General features: G+C 37.5%; 3 pseudogenes; all 3 read left to right on the top strand.

The window, feature by feature from the left end:
- Window positions 1-841: 841 nt before the first annotated feature.
- LOC146455278 (uncharacterized) lies at window positions 842-5766 on the top strand (annotated as a pseudogene).
- LOC146455279 (uncharacterized) lies at window positions 4503-5314 on the top strand (annotated as a pseudogene).
- Window positions 5767-6230: 464 nt separating the features above from the next.
- Window positions 6231-10416, top strand: LOC146455280 (uncharacterized; annotated as a pseudogene).
- Window positions 10417-10870: the final 454 nt, after the last annotated feature.

Below are 10870 nucleotides of genomic sequence, written 5' to 3' on the forward strand. Positions count from 1 at the left end.
ATGATTCTAACAGTAGGATGCATCAGTGTTGGTATCTATAGTATTCACAATGGCCGGTTCAAGCTGTTTGATTCCCATGCTAGGGATGTATATGGTAATAGTGATCCTAAAGGAACATGTGTATTGCTAGAATTGTCATCTATGTTTCTATTAGTACAATATTGTCAGGGTCTATATAGAAATAATGACACATACGAACTAAAAGGAGTACGTATTGACAGGTTTGAAGTCAATATATCTTCAAGCAATGTTGGTGAAGATTGTAGCTTGTTAAATGAGAATGATTGCCTTTGTTCCTGTAAAGAGTGCTGTGCCGTGGCACTTTATGCAATGTGTCACTCCATTGTGAATCCTTGTGGCTACTGGAATTTGAGGACTTTAGCTGCTGTTGTCAGCAATGGAATTCAGTTGTTTACTGAAATGGGCATTTCTAGACATTTAATGCCGGTTGATGTACCTCGGAGTGTGTCTGTCTGTGGAGCTGAGATCAATGTGGTTGTCCATGTTGGAAGCAGTGGTGTGTTGTGTTTCAACTTGTGTGAGAGCAAATCCATCTTTAAAAAGTTGATTTTAAATAATCTTCATCAAGTCACAGGATTTTTGTTGTGGCTTGGGAGTTATTGTATAAGCTGTGTTGTTGAGCAAAGAGTGAAGTATTTGTTCTCCCTGTTCTCATATGATGACAGCTGTTCACCTGCAATCAAACATATGAAAGGTATCAAAGGTGTAAACTCAGTTGTTGAAGCAATTTCTAAAGTTATAGCTGTGTTCATGCAAAATGGAGAACAAGGAAAGAAAGAGGATTATAATGAATCACAGGATGAGATATAATTATGTTGATATGGAACCTGCTGAAAAGAAGATGTGTTTAGAAAAACGTGTACAAACTTACGAAACAATGGATTGTTTGGAAAAGAAGGAATTACTTGGTAAGAGAAAGGAAAATTACCAGTCAAAGAAAGATCTGCTTCAAAAAGGAAGAAAAAATATAGATTTTTGCATTGAACAATTTAAAAATAAAATAAAAGAAGGCCCTTACTATATATGTTGTGTATGCAATCGATTACTTTACAAGAAATCAGTTGTATTTTTTTGCCAAAATAAGTACCTGTGTGAAAATTATTTCTCTGTGCAGACTTCATTTGATGGTAAAGAATACATTTGTAAGTCATGTCATTTAAAAGTTAAAGATCGAAAACTTCCCTGTCAGGCTGTAGTGAATAAAATGCATGTAGATGAAATACCTACAGAACTTGTTTCACTCCAAAAATTAGAACAAATTTTGATAGCTCAGCGAATAGTGTTTGAAAAAATTGTTGTTTTGCCTAAAGGACAACAGAGAAAAATTAAAAGTTGCCATCTGCAATACACCAGTTGAATGTGATGAGACATGTAGTGTTTTGCCTCGTCCTTCTGAAAGATCTGGGATAATAATGTTAAAACTGAAAAGAAAACTGGAATTCAAAGGTCATGTATACTTTCAAGCTGTAAGACCTGAGTTAATTCTAGAAGCTCTTAAGTGGCTGAAGAGGAACAATATACTGTACAAAGATATAAAAATTGATCTTAACAATATTGATGCAAGTTTTAGATTTTTAGAACATGACAGAAATGATAATGAAGATGGAAGTACGAATAATCAAGAGATTCATGGCTCAAATATTGTTTGCAGTAATATTAGTAGTGGAATTGAGAATAATGTGGAAGCTACTACAGTAAGAAGTAACGATAATGAAGAAACGATGATCCTCTAAATGAATATCAATCTCCTGTAAATGAGATTTGTTTACAATCCATAATACCCAAGTATTCTGTCACTGTAGAAAATAATAAACAATCGGTGGGGAATGAAGTGTATAGTATTGCACCCGGTGAGAATAAAGAACCACTCTCTTTTTTCACTGACAAACAAAGTGAGGAGCTAGCATTTCCAGTTTTGTTCCCTAAAGGAAGGTTTGGATACACAAGTGGGTAATTTTGAAGAGCTCCACAAACCGACTGTCGGTAAATTGTCGGCCAACAGTGGACCGACAGCTAACCGACAGTTTACCAACAGACTACCGACAGATCAATTCCACCGTACAATATAAGTGAGATTATAAGTCTACTTGAACAGTCCACGAACCTAACTTAGTTTATGGTATCTAAGCTTACGTTTTGTTACAAACAAAACACTGTTCCGTATTACTCGATCAAAATAAGCTGTAAAATTAAAAATATACATACATTCAGTAGTTAAAGAGAATCGAATAAGAGAAATGTCCATTTCGAAATAATTTTCTTTGAAATTATCCACTCTTCCCTCTAAAACTTCACTCAATTTCTCATCAATAAGCGTAGTTAAAAGCGTTTTGGAATCGCCCTATAATGCTTTGCGCTCCTCTGTCTGTAAGTGTGTCATGTATGTCCACATAAAGTTTGTCTTTACTAACGTTGACATTTTCATCCCTCTATTGTAACAGGTTGCGGTGGCATGGTGTCACTCAGACTACTGGCTTTGAGTGAAAGGTTTAGTCTGCCCAGAAAACGACCGAACCATTACATTTGAGTTCAGATTATGATAATACTGATTAAAACGAGATGAAACATTAATGTTCCAAAGTGACCAAGTTGTAAACTTTTAGACAATACAAAACTTACCTCTCAGAAAACACGCGCGCATGCTATTATATTGTAAACCATTTAACGAAAATAATTAACATTAGAATGATGATCCTAACGATCACGTGCAAAAACCAAGATGGTGGTGTGTTTACATATTTGCGCCTTCCCTCTTTTTACAGAGCGCTTCAAAATATAAAACAAAAACAGTATAATATATTTGGGTAGGATTTTTATGTTGGGGATTACTGTTCTCTGAGATTTTTGTTGTCTGAAATTCAATTATCGTAGTACCATTTAACGAAAATAATTAACATTAGAATGATGATCCTAACGATCACGTGCAAAAACCAAGATGGTGGTGTGTTTACATATTTGCGCCTTCCCTCTTTTCACAGAGCGCTTCAAAATATAAAACAAAAACAGTATAATATATTTGCGTAGGATTTTTATGTTGGGGACTACTGTTGTCTGAGATTTTTGTTGTCTGAAATTCAATTATCGTAGTATCATTTAATGTGCATAAGAGAAAGCCATTAATTAAAAGCTACAACACATGACAGGATGATTTGTTGGTCAAAGACTTTATTTTATTTGGTGGCTCCTAAAGGAGCCGTTTGTTGTTTAACTAAGCGAACTTAGTTGGGAGGATGGAACTGGGCAATGTCAGCTAACAGGTTATCGAAGTGATCGCCTGGATAAACTTTCCGCCAGTTGAACTCGTCAAGATAACTAGGCAGTTTGTCACTGTTGGTCCCGTTCATTGCTTTCAACTTTCTCTTCACCTGACTCCAGACTCCTTCTATGGTGTTCGTGTGGGCTCCTGTGTAAGGATCGACAAAGTTCTCCGAATGGTTCACCATGAGATGAACATAACCGCTATTGTTCAGGTTGAAGTAGGGCGAAAACTTGTCAGAAATGATGAGAGTTCCGGGTTCAACGAAGTTCTGCACAAGGCCGGTAACCAGGGTTTCTCTAGTACGGTCGGGTACTCGAAAGGTGAGAGCTCTGCCACTTCCTCTTTCAACCATGCTGAACACCTAGGTGCCTTTGGAAATGCGCCCTCTATTGTATTTCCGTTTGTGGCCGAACATCGATTCATCGATCTCCACTGTCTCTCCGCGCCCGCCTAACTTAATGTGACCGTGTAGGATCTTTAGGGAGCAGATGTTTCTGAGTGCCTGCAGTGCTGTGGTGACTGTCCGCAGTGATAACCCTGTCAGCATTGCCACTTTTTTGCTTTGAACTTCAATGGACCACAGGAAAATGACATACAGCCAATGTGCCAGCGGGATCTTTGAATTTTCGAAAAAGGAGCCAGCTCTGATGGATCGCCGTTTTCTACATCGACGCGCCGAACATTCCCAGTGGTATCCATCTTGCGTGTACGGCCTTTCTCTCAACACCATCTCTTGTCCGCAATCACATTCACGCCTTGCAGCGAGTAAGCCATGATCGACAAGGAACGTGAAAATAGTCTGATAACTCTGGATTAAGGTGAGTAGCTCGTGATGATTCATAGTGAAATCAGTCAAATTCAATTTTGAGTGATCCTTTTATAACATCGGTCGAATCGAAATCGACCAATGGAAACTAAGTTATGGTAATAGCACAGTATTCATATGCAAAAATTTTTCCAAAAGTAATTGGTTTTGGCTAATAAACAATCACACAATTATTCATTAGTATTCCTTTCTGTAGCTACTAACCAATCACATCTCTGTGATTTCGATCCATTGAAGTGTTTAAAGGCATTACAACTTAGCTCGAAAATTCATTAGTGTCATTAAGGCATAGCACGAGAATCCACCCGAAAATAATGTCTCAGCGAGTTCTAAAATGTATTATCTGTGGTGGTGACCACTCCATATTTCATTGCAATCACAAGTGCGGTGTATGCCATGGCGACGTTCGCCAGTGTTTATGCACGGCCCAGGCTCCACAGAAAAAGAAAAGAAAAGGAGCAACACAGAGCAAGGGACCTGAGCCATCCACATCAGCAGCGCAGTCATCACAGTCCTCTCAGACCGCCTCCAACAAAGAGCTACAGCGAATCTACGAAAAGCTGAAAAAAAAAACACGAACAGGAAGGGGAGTCCCTCAGGAACCTGCAGCAGCAGAACCAAGAACTCGCAGGCGAGCTGGCAGACAAAGAGAGGGAGTTAGAAGAGTCTACTGCTGACGCTGAAGAGCTGGCTAACCTGGTGAGGACGAGAGACGAAGCAATAAAGACCCTCCAAAACAAGTTGGCGGATGCCAAAAAGACCATCGCCGCTCTGAAGACAGAGCTGGAGATGCTTCGCAGAAGCCAAACGGACCAACCGCAGCAGCAGCAACAACAAAGGGGTGCAAATCGAGTCAGTACGCACAGCCTCGCGGGAATCCATCAGCGCTACCAGAAAGTCCTGCACATCCTAAAAGAAAATGACTGCAGCATGGCGAATGCTTTTCGGCTGGCCGACTGCCCCAGAAGTACCCTTAGAGACTTTGTGGCCATAGCAGAGTTAAAGATCGTCGACTCTAGAGAACACGATCTCGTCATCCGCGACCAGTCCGCGTCAGTTAAAGACCTTGAAGCTGTCTGCAGGAGGCGCCTCAGGCGGTACATACCCGTGATGGCCAACATGCGGAGAGAGGGGAAGCTGTTGCCACTCAAGTTTGATGAGCGTTTCAACGAGTAAAACTACAAAACGGCTCTTTTAGGAGCCACCAAGTTTGCGAAAGTAAATGACCAACTATAAAATGACTAATAACGACAAATGAGGGGGATTGGGTATTAGTAAACAGTTACGTCAAAAATACAATATGGAGTCCCAGCAACGATCACACACAAGCAGAAACACAAGTAAATTAAGCGAATCTAATCCAATTCCTTTTATTTCTTTGATAATGCATTTATTTTAATGTATTTTCAACCTAAATCCTACCGACAACTCACCGACAGATCACCAACAGTCGGCCGACAAACGGCCAACAGTCGGTCGACAATCTGTTGATAAACTGTCGGCCGACTGTTGGCCGTTTGTCGGCCAACTGGCGGTCGCTTGTCGGCCGACTGTTGGCCGTTTGTCGGCCGACTGTTGGCCGTTTGTGGGCCGACTGTTGGCCGATTGTCGGTCAACAGACGGCCGACAGTCGGTTTGGGGAGCTCTTCTTCAAAATTACCCACAAGTGAACGTGATGTTAAAATATCACCGGTAAAATACTTTAATGCTTGATTGTTACATTACAGTGGCAGATTTGCAAGTAACCCAGAGTATCTTTCCTTTGCACAGTTTATAATGGAACAAAAAAAAGTATCAGATAGTATTAAGATTGCTCTTAAAAAAATTTATGGTCAATCTGTTACTGCATCACAACTGAAATCCAATGCAGAAACCTTACGAAACCTCATTTGTCAGGATCAAGCATATTTACTTTTGAGGCAAATACCACTCTCACCATATTGGCAAAAGTTTATGTATGAAGTTGTGGCAATGGTAAAACAGCTTGGCATCCCAACGTGGTTTATGACATTGTCATGTGCTGAGCTTAGATGGCCAGAAATGTTTCAAATAATTGCAAGAATACAAGGACAAAACATGACCAATGAAGACGTTGAAGCTCTTTCGTACAATGAAAAATGCCAAATGCTCAATTTGAATCCTGTTATAGTTGCTGAGCATTTCCAGTACAGAGTTGAAACATTTTTCACTGAAGTTCTGCTTACTGATGCAAAACCAATTGGTAAAATAGTGTACTATGCACTTCGTATAGAATTTCAAATGAGAGGTTCTCCTCATTTACATGCATTATTATGGACTTCAGATTGCCCAAGATTAAACCAAGGTAACAAACAAGTATATATAAACTACATAGATGAATATGTACAAGCTTATGTTCCAAATAAGGATGAGGATGTTGAATTATACGAATTGGTTAATATGTATCAGAAGCATAGTCATTCGTAAAGCTGTAGAAAGTATAAGAAGGTTCAATGCAGATTTAATTTTGGACAGTTTTTCACAAATACAACAATTATAAGTGAACCTCTTTCTGAGGACGTAGATGAAATGATAAAAAGCAAAATGTTACAAAATAGAAGGGAAATTCTGTCATCTGTTAAACAGAAAATAGACGAAGTTCTAAATCCAAGTATGCCAGCTTATGATTCATCAGTAACTGAAGATGACATTTTGAATTCTATTGGGATCATTAAAGAACAATATTACTCAGCTTTATCAATTTCTTCAGATTCTAATTATGAGTTGCATTTGAAAAGACCTGTTAACAGCGGTTTTTTATTAACAATTACTTTATTGCTGGTTTAAAAGGGTTTGGAGCAAATGTTGACTTGCAACCTGTGTTTGATCACTATAAATGTATAACATACGTATGCTCTTATTTCACAAAGGATGAGACTGAATGTTCACAAGCAATAATGGATGCAGCAAAAGAAGCTAAAGATGGTAACGTCAGCATTAGAGATGGACTAAGAAAAATTGGTGCAGCTTTTTTGTCTACTCGAGAGGTAGGTTCGCAGGAATGTGTGTACAGATGTACGCCTGAACTCTGGTTAAGGAAGATTTTTCCAGGAACCGTTTTTGTGAATACAGACTTACCAAACAAAAGAATAAGAGTTGCAAAAGCACAACATGAACTTGATGAGCTTGATGATGAGAGTACTGACATCTTTAAATCCAACATCATTGAACCGTATTGCAAAAGACCAACTTCTATTCCTGCTGTAGATCATCTTTGTCTTGCTCAATTTGTAGCTTACTATTTTAAAGAATACAAGAAAGAAAAAATGAAACAAGTGATGCACAACCAGAAGTACTTACTGACAATGCAATAGAAATTCAACATGGTCCTTGTAATGCTGACTCGTCATTACCAAACCAAATAAAATTAATGAATTGTAATGAGACAATGAGACGGAGAAAAATTAAGGCTGTCATAAGATATCATACATTCAATAAAAGAAAGGAACCAGAACTGTTTTCCATCATTTACTTATGTTGTATTACCCATGGCGAGATAAAGCAACTCTGTGTGGTAGTGAACATAGTTATGCTTCAAAATTTTATGACCCAGGAGTTCAAGCTGTAGTACAACGTAATAGGGCAATTTTTAAACCCGATGCAGAAGCAGTAACAGAAGCATTAGCATTGCTACGAAATAATGAAGGAAATATCATCCACTCATTTGACTGCATGAATGATCAAGAAAATGGCGACATTGAATTATTAGAGACTGAAGAAGAAATAGTAGAAGAGTCCTTCAATCAGGAATTACCTTCACATCTTTTGCAAGACTCAGTAAGTAACAGAGAAACATGTCCAGCTTTATTAACCAATCAAAATGTACCAGCTGAAGTTTCTGATGACCAATTCCGTGAATCAGTTAGGTGCCTGAACATCTCACAATGACAAGCATTTGACATGGTTCTTTGCTGGTGTAGAAATACTATGAAAAACCTTAACAGCTTAAAACCACAAGAAGTGAAACCAATTTATCTTTTTGTAAGTGGAGGTGGAGGTGCTGGGAAGAGTCATTTGATTTAAGCTATTCATCAGAGCGCAATAAAAACCCTCAAATATGCTCCTATTCAACCAGAAAGACGAACAGTGCTACTTAAAGCGCCGACAGGAGTAGCGGCAATAAATATTGACGCGACAACTATATACAGTGCCCTTTCAATCCCAAAAAATGCAGGTTACACTCTACCAGCTATGTCAGATCAGAAAAAGACACAAATGAGATTATTATTATCAGAGCTAAAACTTTTAATTATAGATGAGATTTCAATGGTTTCAAATGTTATACTGCTTCAAGTTCATCAACGTCTACAAGAAATATTTTGCAGTTCTGGCTCACAGCTCTTTGGTGGAATAAGTGTTATTGCAGTTGGTGACTTGTATCAGTTACCACCAATACAGAGTAAACCTGTCTTTGAGAATTATAAGAGAGATACTTTGAATATTTGCCACCCATGGCATGTGTTTCAAATGATTGAGCTTACAAAAATTATGAGACAAAAAGACGATGTGGTATTCACTGAACTTTTAAACAGATTTAGAACTGGATTGCAGACTGATGAAGACATAAGGTGTATTCAGTCTAGATCCATAAATCCATCAGATGACAATTACCCATTGAATGTTGTGCACATATGGGCTGAGAACAAGCCTGTAGCTGAATATAACAACATGAGACTACAATAAATACCAAAACGTCTATTCAACTTAAAGGCAAAGGATCAATATCCACTTAATATTTCAAAAGCAGTTATTGACAATGTTCTTGCAAGAGGAAGATCTGACGCAGGTGGCCTTGAGTTTGAAATTAATGTCAAAGAAACAGCAAGAGTGATGCTAACAACCAATATTGACATTGAAGACAGATTGTTAAATGGTCAGCTTGGTACAATAATTAAAATAGATTTTGACCACAACAGTCAGACGTCATCTATTATTGATGTTAAATTTGATGATGAGAAGGCTGGAAATAACTTAATTAACAAATCTAATAATCAGTTTGCTAAAAAAGAGAGAGTTGTACCAATTGAACCAATATTAGCAAGATTTAAGCTAAGACCAGGGAAACCATCATCACCAGAAGTACAAAGAATACAATTTCCTATAACATTAGCATGGGCGTGCACTGTGCACAAAGTACAAGGACTCACATTACATAAAATTGTAGTCAGTTTCAATCTTGAAAGGCAAAAATATTTTAACTATGGTCAAATATATGTTGCAATAAGTCGATGCAAAACATTGAAAGGATTGTATACACTAGGACAAATTGAACATAAACATGTAAGAACAAATTGTAGAGTACATGAAGAATATGAGAGGATGAGGAATGCTGGGGCTGTTTCCATACCAAGGAATGAAATTGGGAACCAGAACAAAGCGATTTTGATTTTAACTCTTCTGAATATCAGATCTCTTAACAAACATAGTATAGATATCAAGTTTGATAGCAAAATAACAGATAGCGATTTTATACTATTAACTGAAACACAACTTGTTCCTGAAAGTAATGATCAAGAAATCAGAAATAATTTAGTACAATATACATTATATAGGCAAGACCATGACTAACAAATTTTGCAGTTTAGCTATCTGTGGAAAGAAGAATATTGAAATTGTTGGATATGAATATTTTTCTGCTGTAAATGCAATTAAGTTTGTTGTTGTTGACACAATGACACAATTTCAACAAACAATTCTACTTCTGTATCGGAAACAAAGCTCTAATGTGTTACAATATATTGAAGGAATAAGATATCTTCTCCTTAGTAACGACATTGATGTACTTTTGGGTGACTTTAACATAGATTTCTTCAATTATGAGGATTCAAAAGGACTGCGATTAATGATTAATTCCTTGAACTATGCACAAATTGTGCAAAGCTCTACATATATTTCTTCAGGAAGCTTACTGGACCATGTTTATGTAAGATCAATAGCATTAGAGACGACTGAACATTTGGTAATTCCTGTTTACTACTCTGATCATGATGCTGTTAAAATCAAAATAAATGTAAGGTGATGATATGGCAGGTGGAGATAGCAGTTATATGAACTGTAAGATTAGTGTTATCCCACTTTTTGTGGGATCTTGTCTTCTCTGTTCCAGATGAATCAAGGTAAGCTACATAGTGTGATTACTTATTGGTGAATAGCTACTTTTCTTATTTAATATCACGTGTTATTTTCTTTCGCAGACTTAAACAAAGAAACACTTAATTTCGAGCTCAGTGGTTTGAACACTATTGCATCGTTATTGATTGAATGGTATTTGAGACAACAAACTCACATGTGATGACCAGTTTAAGAGTGTTAAAAAGGATGAATAGATGATCAACATCCAATTGGTACAGCAAGATTAAAGTTCCTGCAACACAGCAAAGGGGTAAATTGCTGTTGATTTTTCATGGCTTATTGATAGCAGCAAGTGTTATGCACTATTCTGAGATGTTTTGATCAGATGTATTGCCATTCTGTGAGTGACAGAAAGTTAATTGAAGTACTGGGAAAAGATAAGCTTAATGAAGTTCAACAATAACCGAAAGTAGCAAATTGTACAAATTGTTGTTGCGTTGTTATGGCGTCATGAATATCAACAGGAATCATTGGATATATCAGAAACAGTGTGGTAAAGGCTGTATTGGTATTTCAATTCTCAAGTACATTTGTTTGATTTCAACTATCAAACAGTGGGAAAAGGAAGTCAAACAGTGAGAGCCAAATAGAGATGATGGAATGCAAACATTTGG

Source organism: Pavona decussata, unplaced genomic scaffold (genome assembly GCF_977016875.1).
Source record: "Pavona decussata unplaced genomic scaffold, jaPavDecu1.1 SCAFFOLD_280, whole genome shotgun sequence".
Taxonomy (NCBI): Eukaryota; Metazoa; Cnidaria; class Anthozoa; order Scleractinia; family Agariciidae; genus Pavona; species Pavona decussata.